At 42.5% G+C, this 13,548-nt stretch overlaps 1 protein-coding gene across 1 annotated transcript in view; it reads right to left on the reverse strand.

The window, feature by feature from the left end:
• DSCAM (DS cell adhesion molecule) overlaps positions 1-13,548 on the reverse strand; it is a 667,745-nt gene that overhangs the window by 334,398 nt on the left and 319,799 nt on the right. The gene's annotated exons all lie outside the window — the stretch shown is intronic.

A 13,548-nucleotide genomic window follows, 5' to 3' on the forward strand; every position in this document is an offset into this window, starting at 1 on the left:
TAAATTAAGGGGTTTTAGTGAGTATACTTGGAGAAGGCAATGGCACCCCACTCCAGTGCTCTTGCCTGGAAAATCCCACGGAGGGAGGAGCCTGGTAGGCTGCAGCCCATGGGGTCACTAAGAGCCGGACAGGACTGAGCGACTTCACTTTCACTTTTCATTTTCATGCACTGGAGAAGGAAATGGCAACCCACTCCAGTGTTCTTGCCTGGAGAATCCCAGGGACAGGGGAGCCTGGTGGGCTGCCGTCTATGGGATCATACAGAGTCGGACACGACTGAAGTGACTTAGCAGCAGCAGTGATTATCAGTTCAGTTCAGTTGCTCAAAAGCAGTGAGTTTACTACACAATAAATGCATACTTGTAAAGCTTAGTCTCATTAATTAATTTTTTAGGTCATGTATTTATTTAGGAGCAAGAAAGTTGGCATATCATTGGTATGCTGCTAATTTAGCAGATTTTCTTTGATCATCACTTTTCTCTCAGAATATGACAAGGGAGTATGAACTTTCATAAATTTTTACATCATGTATTTCAAGTGTTTCAATAAAAACATAAACATGTTAGACTAGAGAACAATGATATATTCCACAACCTTCCCAGGAAAGACTTCTTATTTCCTCAATAATAACCAACACTTCCATTTATATTCTAGGATAAAGATCAATTCTTCCTATATTCAGTGTTTTAGAGAGCTCTGCTATTTTCTGATCACTACTGAAATTACTGATGATAGCATTTTCACCTCAGGGAGAAAAAAGTGATACCCAACTCTTCCTCTTTCATATCAACACTGGACACAACGTGCTCTCTGTGACCTGTGGGTTTTGCCTCTATAACTCAATTTGAACAGAAATGGCCAGTATTAAGAGATCAAGCATCATTGTTGCTTAAAGGAGAATAAAGATGATTCTTCCCTTCAAAAATATCTAAAGATATTTAATGTCTCTATCTAATTAATATCTAATTAATGCTAAAATATCTAAAGATATGTAAATATCTAAAGATAAGTTTTCACTGTTCAATGATAATTTTTGTGATACACGAAATAAAAGCAAAGGAGTACATTCCTAGGTGAGCTCCAGCACTCATATGGGGGGATGCTCGACTCCTTCTGTACCTTTCCTTCTGTTAGTCTTTCCTGTGGAAAAGTTCTGCATCTGATGCAATTCTACCTGAAAGGTAATGTGATTTTGTTTCTTTGGGAAAAGACCAAAATGACAAAAATTCACATTTTTTTTCAACTGTTTTCCTTAGGTTCATTTGAAACGGCCTTTGGTTTATTTTAATCAGAATTTGCCAGGAGTCCTGACTTCATTAATTTTACGTCTCAAATATTTAAGCTGTGAACACAATTCTCACAGCCATCTCATGGTTATTTCTTATAAGAGCTGTAAATTATTCATAGATCAACTGTCAGATAAAGTAAAAACAGCTTATTGCTTCTTATGCAATATGAAAGCAATTCAATGGACATGAATTTAAAAAATCATAAAACAAATACTGATTCAGCGTAAGCTTTCTGGAAGAACACCAATTAACTAGTAAAGATAAAATACCTTTAAGTAATAAATTAATTTTTTAACAATTAGTTACTTATTTTAAAATATGCTATAAATATGCTAAACATTAGAATAACTGAAAAAGGGAATGATGTATATTCTAGATACTTTTGCTTTATCCTCCCCCTAAAAACAGCAACTAAAATTACCACCTGTCATTTGTCATCACATGCCAAACAGGTCGTACCAGTATATATTGTGTATAATTGAAACACTTTTTTCCTGTCAATATATTTTGCATACTTACATAATACTTTAATAACCAGTTACTTTAAAGTACAGAGTGAAAGACAGAAATAAGGGACAAAAAGCTACTATTAGCTCCTGTCACCCCTCTAAGACGGAGTCTTTCCACTAGAACTGACAGGCCATCAGCAGTGGTGACATGTAAGGGGAGCCTCGTGTGCAGGGCTCTTCTGGGTGTCAGGAGATGCTCAGGGTTGCAGAAGCAGCAGCCTGCGCTCATTACTCCGCTGATTCCTAAGAGCGCTCTACTCTCCAGGTACATTTAATTTAATCACTCACTTGGCTCCTGCAATAGCTGACTCCTTTTTACCCACTTAGCACGCTAAATAGACTCTCTAAAGACATGGTGTTTCAGAGAATTGGGAACCTTGTTGGTATGTAACATTTTCTGAGATATTCACAGGGAAGGAAGGAGTTGGCTGAATTCCCATGCTAATTTGAACCATCTCTGTTAAACCCTTTATTTCTCATTGAAACCCATCACCAAACTGATCAATATTTTAAAACCTAAAATAAGGATGAAGAATAGAATAATCTGATTAGGAGAGGACCACAAAGACCCAGAGTCCTGGGGTTCAGCCTAAACTCCCAAGATGCAGGGAACACTTGGGACAATGAGGCATAGCTAAGTCACTAGGACACCAGGTGTCTTGGTTTCATGGTGACAAGGAATCTTCTCAACCACCCCCTTGCTTTTCAATGCACCCCACTTTCTGCCTTACATCAGCAGAGGATTTTGTATCATATGGAAAAGATGGATTTGTTCACAGCCTTAAATGAGATGGAAGAATGTGCTTCTGTTGAAATAGGCAATTATTAAAACACAAAATATTAATAGCAATAAACACACACATATACGCCCCTTTACTACTCAGAACTGTCTGGTAACAGACAACTGTGCAAAGCCAAACTTTTGTTAGTAATTTTATTTTCCTTGGAAAATTATTAGCACCTTACATATAAAAACTGCTAAAATATAGTCCACATATCTTGTTTATCATGTTAAACATACTGTAAAGCAGTCAACTGAACAATAGTGAATGATTTTGGGATTTAGGGTCATGATTGCAGTTGTAGATTATTGAGCCACGATGCTCAGTTATTAAATGGATATATCAGAAGCTATCTTGGCTTGTCAACAAGCACTGATTGGTCCAGGAGTTCAAGTCTCCGGTTCTGTCTTTAATAGTTCCTCTGTTCTCTCTGGGTTTTCCAGGTAGCACTAGTGGCAAAGAATCCCCCTCCAAGGCAGAAGACATAAAGGAGATGAGGGTTCAATCCTTGGATCAGGAAGATGCCCTGGAGAAGGGCTCAGCAAGACACTCCATTATTCTTGCCTGGAGAATCCCTTGGACAGAGGAGCCTGGTGGGTTACAGTCCATGGGGTCACAAAGAGTTGGACAAGACTGAAGCGACTTAGCACGCACAAACACACACTGTTCCCTCTTTACGACCAGGCTCTCAGCTGCAACCTCTCTCTGCTGACACAATCCCTGTGGACGCACTCAGGATGTGTGCTGAGAGCGAGAAACCAGACATACCGAAGCTCTTAGAACTTGCCTAAACCCAGAAGAAATGGGTTTCAGGTGAGTGCTGGCACAGGTCTCCAATGTTCATTCATTGGCATGAGCTGGTTGGTGTGTTAATGCCAGTGAAGAAAACTCACAGCTTACTACCAGCCTTGCTATGCTCAGCACAAGGGCTAGTGGACTATATCTATCCAGAAATGTAAAACTGAGGCGGGAGGTAGATGGGGGGGCCCCAGGATAAAGTGATAGGAGACTCATTTCCTGTGGACTGAAACCCCAAAATAAGAAGAGCAGCACAATTAGGAGAGGCAGCTGGGCCCTGCCCAGACCACTTATTTCTCAGAGTCAGGAGACCTCCCTGACTACACGTGTGCAGAGGAGGCCCCTGGGGGGGTCAAAGGGGAATGGTGCTAAGTGATGCTAACTACCCATAAGCCTCTTTGGGAGAATCCCTCTTGGCTGAGAGATGTGTGTGCACACGTGGGAGGGCTCCGAGATGCACCAAATATGGACCGTGAACCAGGCAAACCAAAATGACTGATGAGAGGAAACCCGGAAGAAATGCCCCATAGAAGTAATACAAACTGCATGAGGGTGTGACTCAGGGACTCTCTGTTTCTGGGTCAGCCCTTCTGTCTATCCACATATACTGTACTCTTTTTCCTCCTAATAAATAAATACTTTACTCGTTTCACTACTTTCCATCTTTGTGGGAATACTTCTGCAAAGTCAAAGGGTGAGGGCCTGATCAACTGGTCCAGTGGCTTGGATTGGTGATCTTGTCACCAGGACCTGAACTCAATCTCTCTGGCCCTCTGACACTCCAGTATTCTTGCCTGGAGAATTCCATGGACAGAGGAGTCTGACGGGCTACAGTCTATGGGGTCACAAAGAGTTGGACGTAACTGAATGACTAAAGGACGTAACTGAATGACTAACACACACACACCCTTTATTAATTTGCTTGCTCAATCTACTCAGCTATTTTTTTTCCCGTGTTGTTATAAAGTATCAAATTAAAAGGTCTTTCCCTGGTACCAACAGTAACAAGCTCAAACACCTGAAAAGATTCCTCAATGTGGAGGAAAAAAATTTCTGAGTTTGGGAATCCAATGTATCTGAATTCTAAATCTGTCAACATCACTTTGTGTGACCTTTGATAATACAGTCTACTTTTTAAGCTTTGGATAGTTCATCTATGAAACAGAGATGGTGAATCACTCTTTGTTCTACTGTTGAAGATGAGGTTAACACAGATTCCATCCAAAGATAGCCATGCACTAAAATAATAGCTACAGAAGAGACAGTGGGAAGAATTGACAGTACCACTGACAGTGTTAGTCATTCAGTTGTGTCTGACTCTTTGCAACCCCATGGACTGTAGCCCACCAGGCTCCTCGGTCCATGGGATTCTCCAGGCAAGAATACTGGAGTGGGTAGCCATTCCCTTTTCAGGAGGATCTTCCCGACCCAGGGATTGAACTGGGGTCTCCTGCATTGGCAAGTGGATTCTTTACCATCTGAGCCACCAGGGAAGCCCGTATATATGCTACCATGTGTAAAATAGACAGCTAGTGGGAAGCAGCCGTATACCACAGGGAGCTCAGCTCAGGGCTCTATGATGACCTAGAGGGGTAGGATGGGGTGGCAAGGGAGGCTCAAGAGAGAGGGGATATATATATCCAACTGAGATACTGGAGAGGGGGTATATATATATATATATGTATACACACACACACATACATATATAAAAATACATACATACACATATATGTACATACACATATATGCAGAGGCTTAAGAGAAAGGGGATATATATATATATATATATCCAATTGAGATATTGGAGAGGGGAGAGATATATATATATATGTGTATATATATATATATATATATATACAGATACACAATTATGTCTGATTTGTGTTGTTGTATAGCAGAAACCAGCCCTCCATTGTAAAGCAATTATCCTCCAATTAAAAAACTTTTAAAGGTGGTCACTACAAAAGTAAATGTCATGTGCCTTACTCAGCTGATCTTCCAGGAGAGGCCAGTCATCAGGTGCACCCAGTGCTGCCGAAGGCCATCAGGCCTGCCTAAAGCAACAGTGAAGAAAGAGTCCATATCCACTTACACAGTGGGGCTCACTTCTGACTCTTCATGGATGTACTTACTATGTGAGGAATCCTTGTGTGTCAGAAAAAGCACACAAGTGAAAATGATCACGGTGCATCTGACATCAGCGTTCTGCTATTGGAGCTGGGTCACCACGGACAAAATATTTCCCGACACTACGTGAGCCAGTGTCACACGACGCACTAACGGGGTAGAAAGATATAAACAAGACCCAGAAAGGGAGAGAGGAAGGGGCTCTGGGGGGAAGAGGCTGTGAGGATACTGACTTCAGAAGTCCTTTCTGCAGTAGAAAGGATGAGAGAGAAACCAGAGAGACAGTAGATGGATACAGACTGCCCTGGTGGTCCAGGGGTTAAGACTCCACACTAGCTACCACTGCATGGGGGTGGCAGGGGAGGTGTTTTATCCCTGCTCAGGGTTCTGAGATCCCACTTGCTGTGTGGCACAACCGAAACAAAAATGAAAAAGGTCAGAACTTACTGCCCACATAGAAAAGTTCTCAAGTCAGCACACTAAGTGACAAAAAGATGGGGAAAAAAAAGAGTAGACACATATACAGATCCAGAGTAGATGGAAACTCAGAGACCGGCTCGAACATCATTGTGATGTTATTTGAATAATAATATCTGCTGTCATGTTTGCTTCTTGGAAGGAAAGTTATGACAAACCTAGACAGCATATTAAAAGGCAGAGACATCATTTTATGGACAAAGGTCCATATAGTCAAAGCTATGGTTTTTCCAGTAGTCATGTACAGATGTTAGCGTTGGACCATAAAGAAGGCTGAGCACCGAAGAATTTATGTTTTCAAACTGTGGTGCTGGAGAAGCCTATTGAAAGTCCCTTGGACAGCAAGATGATCCAACCAGTCAATCCTATAGGAAATCAACCCTGAATATTCATTGGAAGGACTGATGTGGAAACTGAAGCTCCAATACTTTGGCCACCTGATGTGAAGAGCCGACTCATTTGAAAAGACCCTGATGCTGGGAAAGACTGAGGGCAGGAAAAAGAAAGGGGTGACAGAGGATGAGATGGTTGGATGGCATCACAGCCTCAAATGACATGAATTTGAGCAAACTCTGGGAAACAGTGGACAGAGGAGCTTGGTGTGCTTCAGTCCATGGGGTTGCAAAGAGTCAAATACAACCTAGCAACTGAATAACAATAACAATTCCCTAGCATGTTTGCCAGTATCTGAACATAAGAGACATATTCTGAAGTTGTTCAAATTAATCATTCTTCACCCTGCATATATCTTCCACCAGAATTTCCTTCTGTTCCTTGTCTTAAACTATATTCTGAATCATTCACTTGCCTCTCCGGGCACCACCAGTTCGAAAGATCCCAGCCTTCTAATGTTCTGTTGCCACTTCTGCTACCATCAGCACATTTGCCATGCAACCATTTGCCATCAGACCTTTCTGCATCCTGTGGTCCCACTAGACCCAGTTATTCATGGTTCCACAAGGGTTTAGGTTTGGCCATGTTATTCATGCACTCTCTCTCTCATGCTGTGCCCTGAAATGTTCTTCTTCTAACCACTCGACCTCAAGGTCCCTGAGCCCAGACCTCCATCTGCCCGGTCTCTTCCCATAAGTCTGGCCTCAATTCCCAAAGTAACTTTGCAGCAATATCATCCCAGGTGAACCACATCCTTGATCCATGGTCACTCATGCTCCGAACACTTGACTGTATCACATCTACATGAAGTCATCTTGAAGGTGTTTGAGATTGCTTTAACACTTCTCTAACTAGAACAGGAGGAACTTGAATTGTTTTCATCAACTTTTCATCTCCATAACACAGAGCAGTCCTTGGCTGTGCTGCCTGAAAATATTTGTTCATGAGATGAAAGGATGGAACCCGTCCACCATGAACTGTATACAAAACATCTCTTCTTAAGTCTGGGTAAGAGATGTTTTGTATACAATTCATGGTGGACGGGTTCCATCCATTCATCTCATGAACAAATATTTAAAAGAAAGAAAGCTAAAATTCTTCTCTTTAGCTTTCAACAAGAAACTTCCTTATGTATAATACATAAAAGAGTATTTTCCCCTCTAGGAATGACCATAATGTATTCTTACATGAAAATGAGCATATTTTAAGATTTTGATGTTAAGTATTCTTTTATGACATTCTCTGGCTTTTTCCCATACAGTCAGGCTGTTAGATCTTCAATAGAGACAATATTATTTTCAGTAAGATTTTTAAAGTATGTTTGATTTTTCACTTAGTTGGAAATATATCTTCAGGGTTTTTTTTTTTGTTTGTTTTGTTTTTTTTTGCTATTGCAATCTCAACTGAGTTAATAGTAATTAAAAGAACAGATGGTTTTTCTAATAAGATGCCAACTGGTAGCACAACACAATGAAACTTTTATCAGCTGTGCCTGTCACCTCCAATTGACATCCATGCTGTGTAATGAAACGGAGCTTTCTCCTAAACAGTTTTTATAACAGTTTCTGAAAAATGAGAGGAACACAAGATTAAAATTCAAGTTCTAAGAATATATAGTGCTAGAAATGAGATGAGCTTATGAGTGAATATCTTATATTTCTTTATTTTGGAAGATAAATTAGCATTAACTGAAATAGAAGTTGGGCTTTCCACGTGGCCCTAGTGCTAAAGAACCTGTCTGCCAATGAAGGAGACAAAAGAAATGTGGGTTAAATACCTGGGTCAGGAAAACCCCCTGGAGGAGGGCATGGCGACCCACTCCAATATTCTTACCTGGAGAGCAATTGAGTGGCTGATAAAAATTACAGCGTAACAAAATTATGTTAAAAGCTTCACATATGAGAGAGAAGCTTCTCCAGTGGCTCAGACAGTAAAGAATCTGCCTGCAATCTGGGAGACATGGGTTTGATCCCTGGGTTGGAAAGATCTCCTAGAGGTGGGAATGGCAACCCACTCCAGTATTCTTGCCTGGAGAATTCCATGGACAGAGGGGCCTGGTGGGCTACAGTCCACAGGGTGGCAAAGAGTTGGGCATGTCTGAGCAACTAACACACATGGCAGAAAAAGTAGTTGCCCCTTATGAGAAGATATCCAACCAGTTGTTTTGGTGTTCCCTCCAAAATTCATGGTGGTGGTTTGGTTGCTGAGTCTTGTCCAACTCTTGAGATGCCATGGACTGTATGTAGCCCACCAGGCTGCTCTGTCCATGGGATTTCTCAGGCAAGGATAGTGGAATAGGTTGCCATTTCTTCCTCCAGGTGGTCTTCCTGACCCAGGGATTGAACCCAGGTCTCCTGTATGGCAGGCAGACTGTTTACCAACTGAGCCACCAGGGAAGCCGTAAGGCCAAAATTCATGAGTTAAGTCGTAACCCCCAGGATCTCAGAAGGTGACCTTATTTGGAAACCGAATCACTGCAGATGTCACTAGCTGAGATGGGGTTATCCTGAAGCAGGGTGGGCTCTAACAGTGGAATGAAGTGAAGATGAAGGTGTCACTTCCTCACTTGTGTCCAACTCTTTGCAACTGCAAGGACTGTAGCCTGCCAGGCTTCTCTGTCCATGGAATTCTCCAGGCAAGAATACTGAAGTGGGTTGCCATTCCCTTCTCCAGGGGATCTTCCCAACCCAGGGACTGAACCCTAGGCTCCTGCATTGCAGGCAGACTCCTTACCACCTGACCCACCAGGGAAACTCTCAACCCAGTGGAATGGGTGTCTTTATAAACAGGAGAAATGTGGCTGCAGACATGGCTGATTATGAATCCTAATTCTAATCAGAGCCTCTAGGTCCTCTTAGCTCAGTGAGCCACCGTGGCTCAAACATCATACGTTTTGACTCATTTACTTTATACAAAGACCACACAATTCAGGGTCTCTTATTATTCCCATGTTTACAGATGAAAACAGTGAGGACCAAGGGGAGGTGGCTGCTTGCGTTCACAGCACTAGAAGCACCCCAGCCAGCATGATACCCTGGTGATGGGGATGGGAACTCACGCCCTCACTAAACACACTCCCTACTCTGGAGCATGAGCAGGAAGGCCTGGGCCAAGCATGGGGACAGCTGTGGGAGGAGATGAGTGACACAGAGTGAAATACATGTGAACTAAAGGATCCACAGGACTTGGAGGGAGAGGAGCACGCCAAGCCCTGGATCTAAGGGTCTGATGGAAGTGTGGTAGCAGTGATGGAGCAGAGAAGTTAGGCAGGGGTGTCTTTTCTTTAGGGAAGACAGGAGTTCAGTCCTGAGCATGCTGGGTGACAGCGTGGATAACACAAGTGGAGCTGGAGGCAGAGCTCTGGGGACCAAGCTGGGCATGTCGAGGGATCCTTTATGGGAACTGATGCTCAATTACGCTCCGGCAGGGAAGTAAGGGAAGAGGGTCAGCAAAAGACACAGCAAGAGAGAGAGAAGGGCGAGACCCAGGAAGGCGCGGAGTGATAAAAACTGGTGGTGGGCAGGGATGGGAGACAACTTCCAGAAGGATAATACACACATCTCAGTACTGCGACTTCCTATCAGCATAACAGAGGATACAAGGAGAGCCCAATAGAGCCTCAGTTTCCTTAGTCATGCAGTCTTGTCTGATTCTTTGGGACCCTATGGACTGTAACTCACCAGTCTCCTTTGTCCAGGGGATTCTCTGGACAAGTATACGGGAGTGAGTTGTCATATCCTCCTCCAGGGGATCTTCCCGACCCAGGGACCAAACCCATGTGGCCTGTGTCTCCTGCATTGCTGGCAGATTCTTCACTGTCTGAGCCACCTGGGAAGCCCCTTATCTGTGCAATGGGGCTGTATTTCCTTCTTAGGAATATTGTGATATTAAATAAGAATGTTCATGGAAATTCCTGCTTGAGAAAAGTGCTCTAGAACAACTGTAACTGGCAAAAACTATAATGATAAATCATCCAACCTTCTAGATCAATAAAAAATATTAAATATTTAGCTAGTAAATATTATAAACAGCTAGTAATTTATAAAATGAATTTAGAGAACAAGTCATCACCAAAGGGGATAAGGGAAGATCTGGATAAATGTGGAAGCATATCAAATTCCAGGATTAGGTAACTCAAATTGCAAAAGTGTCAATTTTCTACAAATTAAATTGTATTTTACCTTGTAGGTAAATTCAGAATTTAGGTAGAACATTACCAAGTCAATGAAGATTAAAACAAGATGCTATTTTTCACCCAGAAAATTAGAAAAATAAATAAAGTGTTTAGTCTTAGCAAGCGTGTGGGAAAATGAACCCCTACTGGTAAGTATATACATTGGTGAAGCTTTTTCATTTTCTTGGCAATATACTGGCATACTTAAAATGTAAGAATTGCATACATTCTGATCCAGCTTCTCTCCATCAAAGACTCTATCCTGTGGGGACACTCATACACACATCATGTGCACACCCATGTGCACACATCAACATTTGCACAAAAGATGCACTGAAGCATTGTTTAAAAAAATTAAAAAATTGAAAAAAACCTAAAGGTCAATCAAGGGCAAATGGATTAATGCATCAGAATGAATTTTTACTGCTCAGCCATTTAAAAAACAGCATGGCCGATATATAATCTATGTATAGTAACCGGAAAGATCTCTAGGACATAATAAAAAAAGCAATTACAGAACATTATATAATGCTATATACAGAGTACATCATGTGAAATGCCAGGCTGGATGAAGTACAACCTGGAATCAAGATTGCCAGGAGAAATATCAACAATATCCGATATGCAGATGATACCACTCTAATGGCAGAAAGTGAAGAGGAACTAAAGAGCCTCTTGATGAGCATGAAAGAAGAGAGTGAAAAATCTGGCTGAAAACTCAACATTCAAAAAACTAAGACCGGGGTATCTGGTCCCATCACTCCATGTCAAATAGATGGGGAAAAAAGGGACACAGTGACAGGTTTTCTTTTCTTGGCTCCAAAATCACTGTGGACAGTGACTGCAGCCATGAAATTAAAAGACACTTGTTCCTTGGAAGAAAAGCTATGACAAATCTCGACAGCATATTAAAAAGAAGAGACATCATTTTGCCGACAAACATCCATATAGTCAAAACCATGGTTTTTCCAGTAGCTATGTATGGATGTGTGAGTTGGACCATAAAGAAGGCTGAGTGCAAAAAAATCAATGCTTTCAGACTATGGTGCTGGAGAAGACTCTTGAGAGTCCCTTGGAGAGTGAGAAGATCAAACTAATCAAACCTAATTGAAATCAACCCTGAATATTCATTGGAAGGACTGATGCTGAAGCTTAAGCTTCAATACTTTGGCCACCTGATGCTAAGAGCCAACTCACTGGAAAAAACCCTGATGCTGGGAAAGACTGAGGGTAGGAGGATAAAGAAGCAACAGAGGATGAGATGGTTGAATGGCATCATCAAATCAATGGACATAAGTTTGAGCAAACTCTTGGAGATAGTGAAGGATAAAGATAGGGAAGCATGATGTGCTGCAGTCCATGGGGTTGCAAAATTGGACGTGATTTAGTGATGGAACAGCAAGAGCATGTACAAAGGCAATGGATGTGTGTGTGTGACAGGGTTACATTTGTGGATGTAAATGAACAGATAGCCACCAAAATTTTAACTGTAGTTTTCACTTCTGAGGTCATGCGTGAATTAGGAGAAGGGAAGGGGGACTTCTGTGTTTCATTTCATCTGTGTGCTAAGTTGCTTCAGTTGGTTTCGGCTCTTTGTGACCCCATGGACAGAGGAACCTGGCAAGCTGTGGTTCATGGGGTCACAAAGAGCCATATGGACCATAACTTGCCAGGTTCCTCTGTCCATGGCATTCTCCAGGCAAGTATATTGCAGTGGGTTGCCATGCCCTCCTTCAGAGGATCTTTCTGATTCAGAGATCAAACTCACACCTCTTAAGTCTCTTGCATTGACGGTGGATTCTTTACCACTAGCGCCACCTGGGAAGCCCCAGGTTTTATTTCATAGTCTCATGTCTTTGAATATCTTAAAAGAAAACTCTACCAGTGCCCTCTTTGTGCACTTGGAATGGATTTTGAAGAAGGCGTCAGTGGGTGGTAAGCATATAGACAGGATGCAGCAGGTGGAGACCAAACTTGTGTGAGCGGTAATGGCAGAGCAGGAGAGAAACTAGCATAGTGTTTACACGGAGGGTAAATGTGTCAAATGGAGAAGGAAATGGCAACGCACTCCAGTATTCTTGCCTGGAAAATCCTATGAATAGAGGAACCCGGTGGGCCCCAATCCATAGGGTCGCAAAGAGTTGGACACCACTGAGCGACTTCACTTTCACTTTTCACTTTCATGCATTGGAGAAGGAAATGGCAACCCACTCCAGGATTGCCTGGAGAATCCCAGGGACGGGGAGCCTGGTGGGCTGCCGTCTATGGGGTCGCACAGAGTCGGACATGAGTGAAGCGACTTAGCAGCAGCAGCAGAGAGACTAACACAACGAATGTGTCAAAAGATGACCTTCTGTTCTGTTTGGCTTTTCTCCTGGTCACATGTGTGACATACTACTATTCTGACTGTGTTTTTTCACTGACCCAGTGAGGTGGGGGCGGGGGTGTGTGTGGCGAGCCCCAAGGGGCTCTCACTTTGCTTCTGGTGCCAAGCGCCCAGCCGCATGCTGGCCCTCTCTGGGGACAGTGCTGGATGGGACGTTTGACTGCGGCAGTACGCCTGTCCAATGGTAACACAGGTGTCCTAAGGCAATGGTCACGTGTGTGCACGCTTAAAAGCAGAAAGGGAGGCTCTCAATATTTACCCTGGTCTTGGAAATCCTCCTGCTCTGGAGCACTAACCCCACAGTTCACTATACTGAGGCTCTCCTCATCTTCCTGAACTACTTTGTAACACACAACTTCACAGCTAACTGCATTTGATCTAACTGGTTGTTTATGTGCTCACCGTGCCTCCCCCAAACACCCTCAGCCTCTCCAAAGACGAGGCAATCTCCAGGTTTGCATGACTTACTTTCTGTCTCCCTACCTTTCACAACACTGAATTCAAGCTTGGTGACATTCATATTTTGATTTTTTTCCCCAAACTAAGCTCAATAAAATAAGGCATCATATTGTTGGAGCCTGCTATGTTTATGAAAGTATCAACATATAAAGA

The sequence above is a fragment of the Muntiacus reevesi genome, chromosome 8, assembly GCF_963930625.1.
Source record: "Muntiacus reevesi chromosome 8, mMunRee1.1, whole genome shotgun sequence".
In the NCBI taxonomy this organism is placed as follows: Eukaryota; Metazoa; Chordata; class Mammalia; order Artiodactyla; family Cervidae; genus Muntiacus; species Muntiacus reevesi.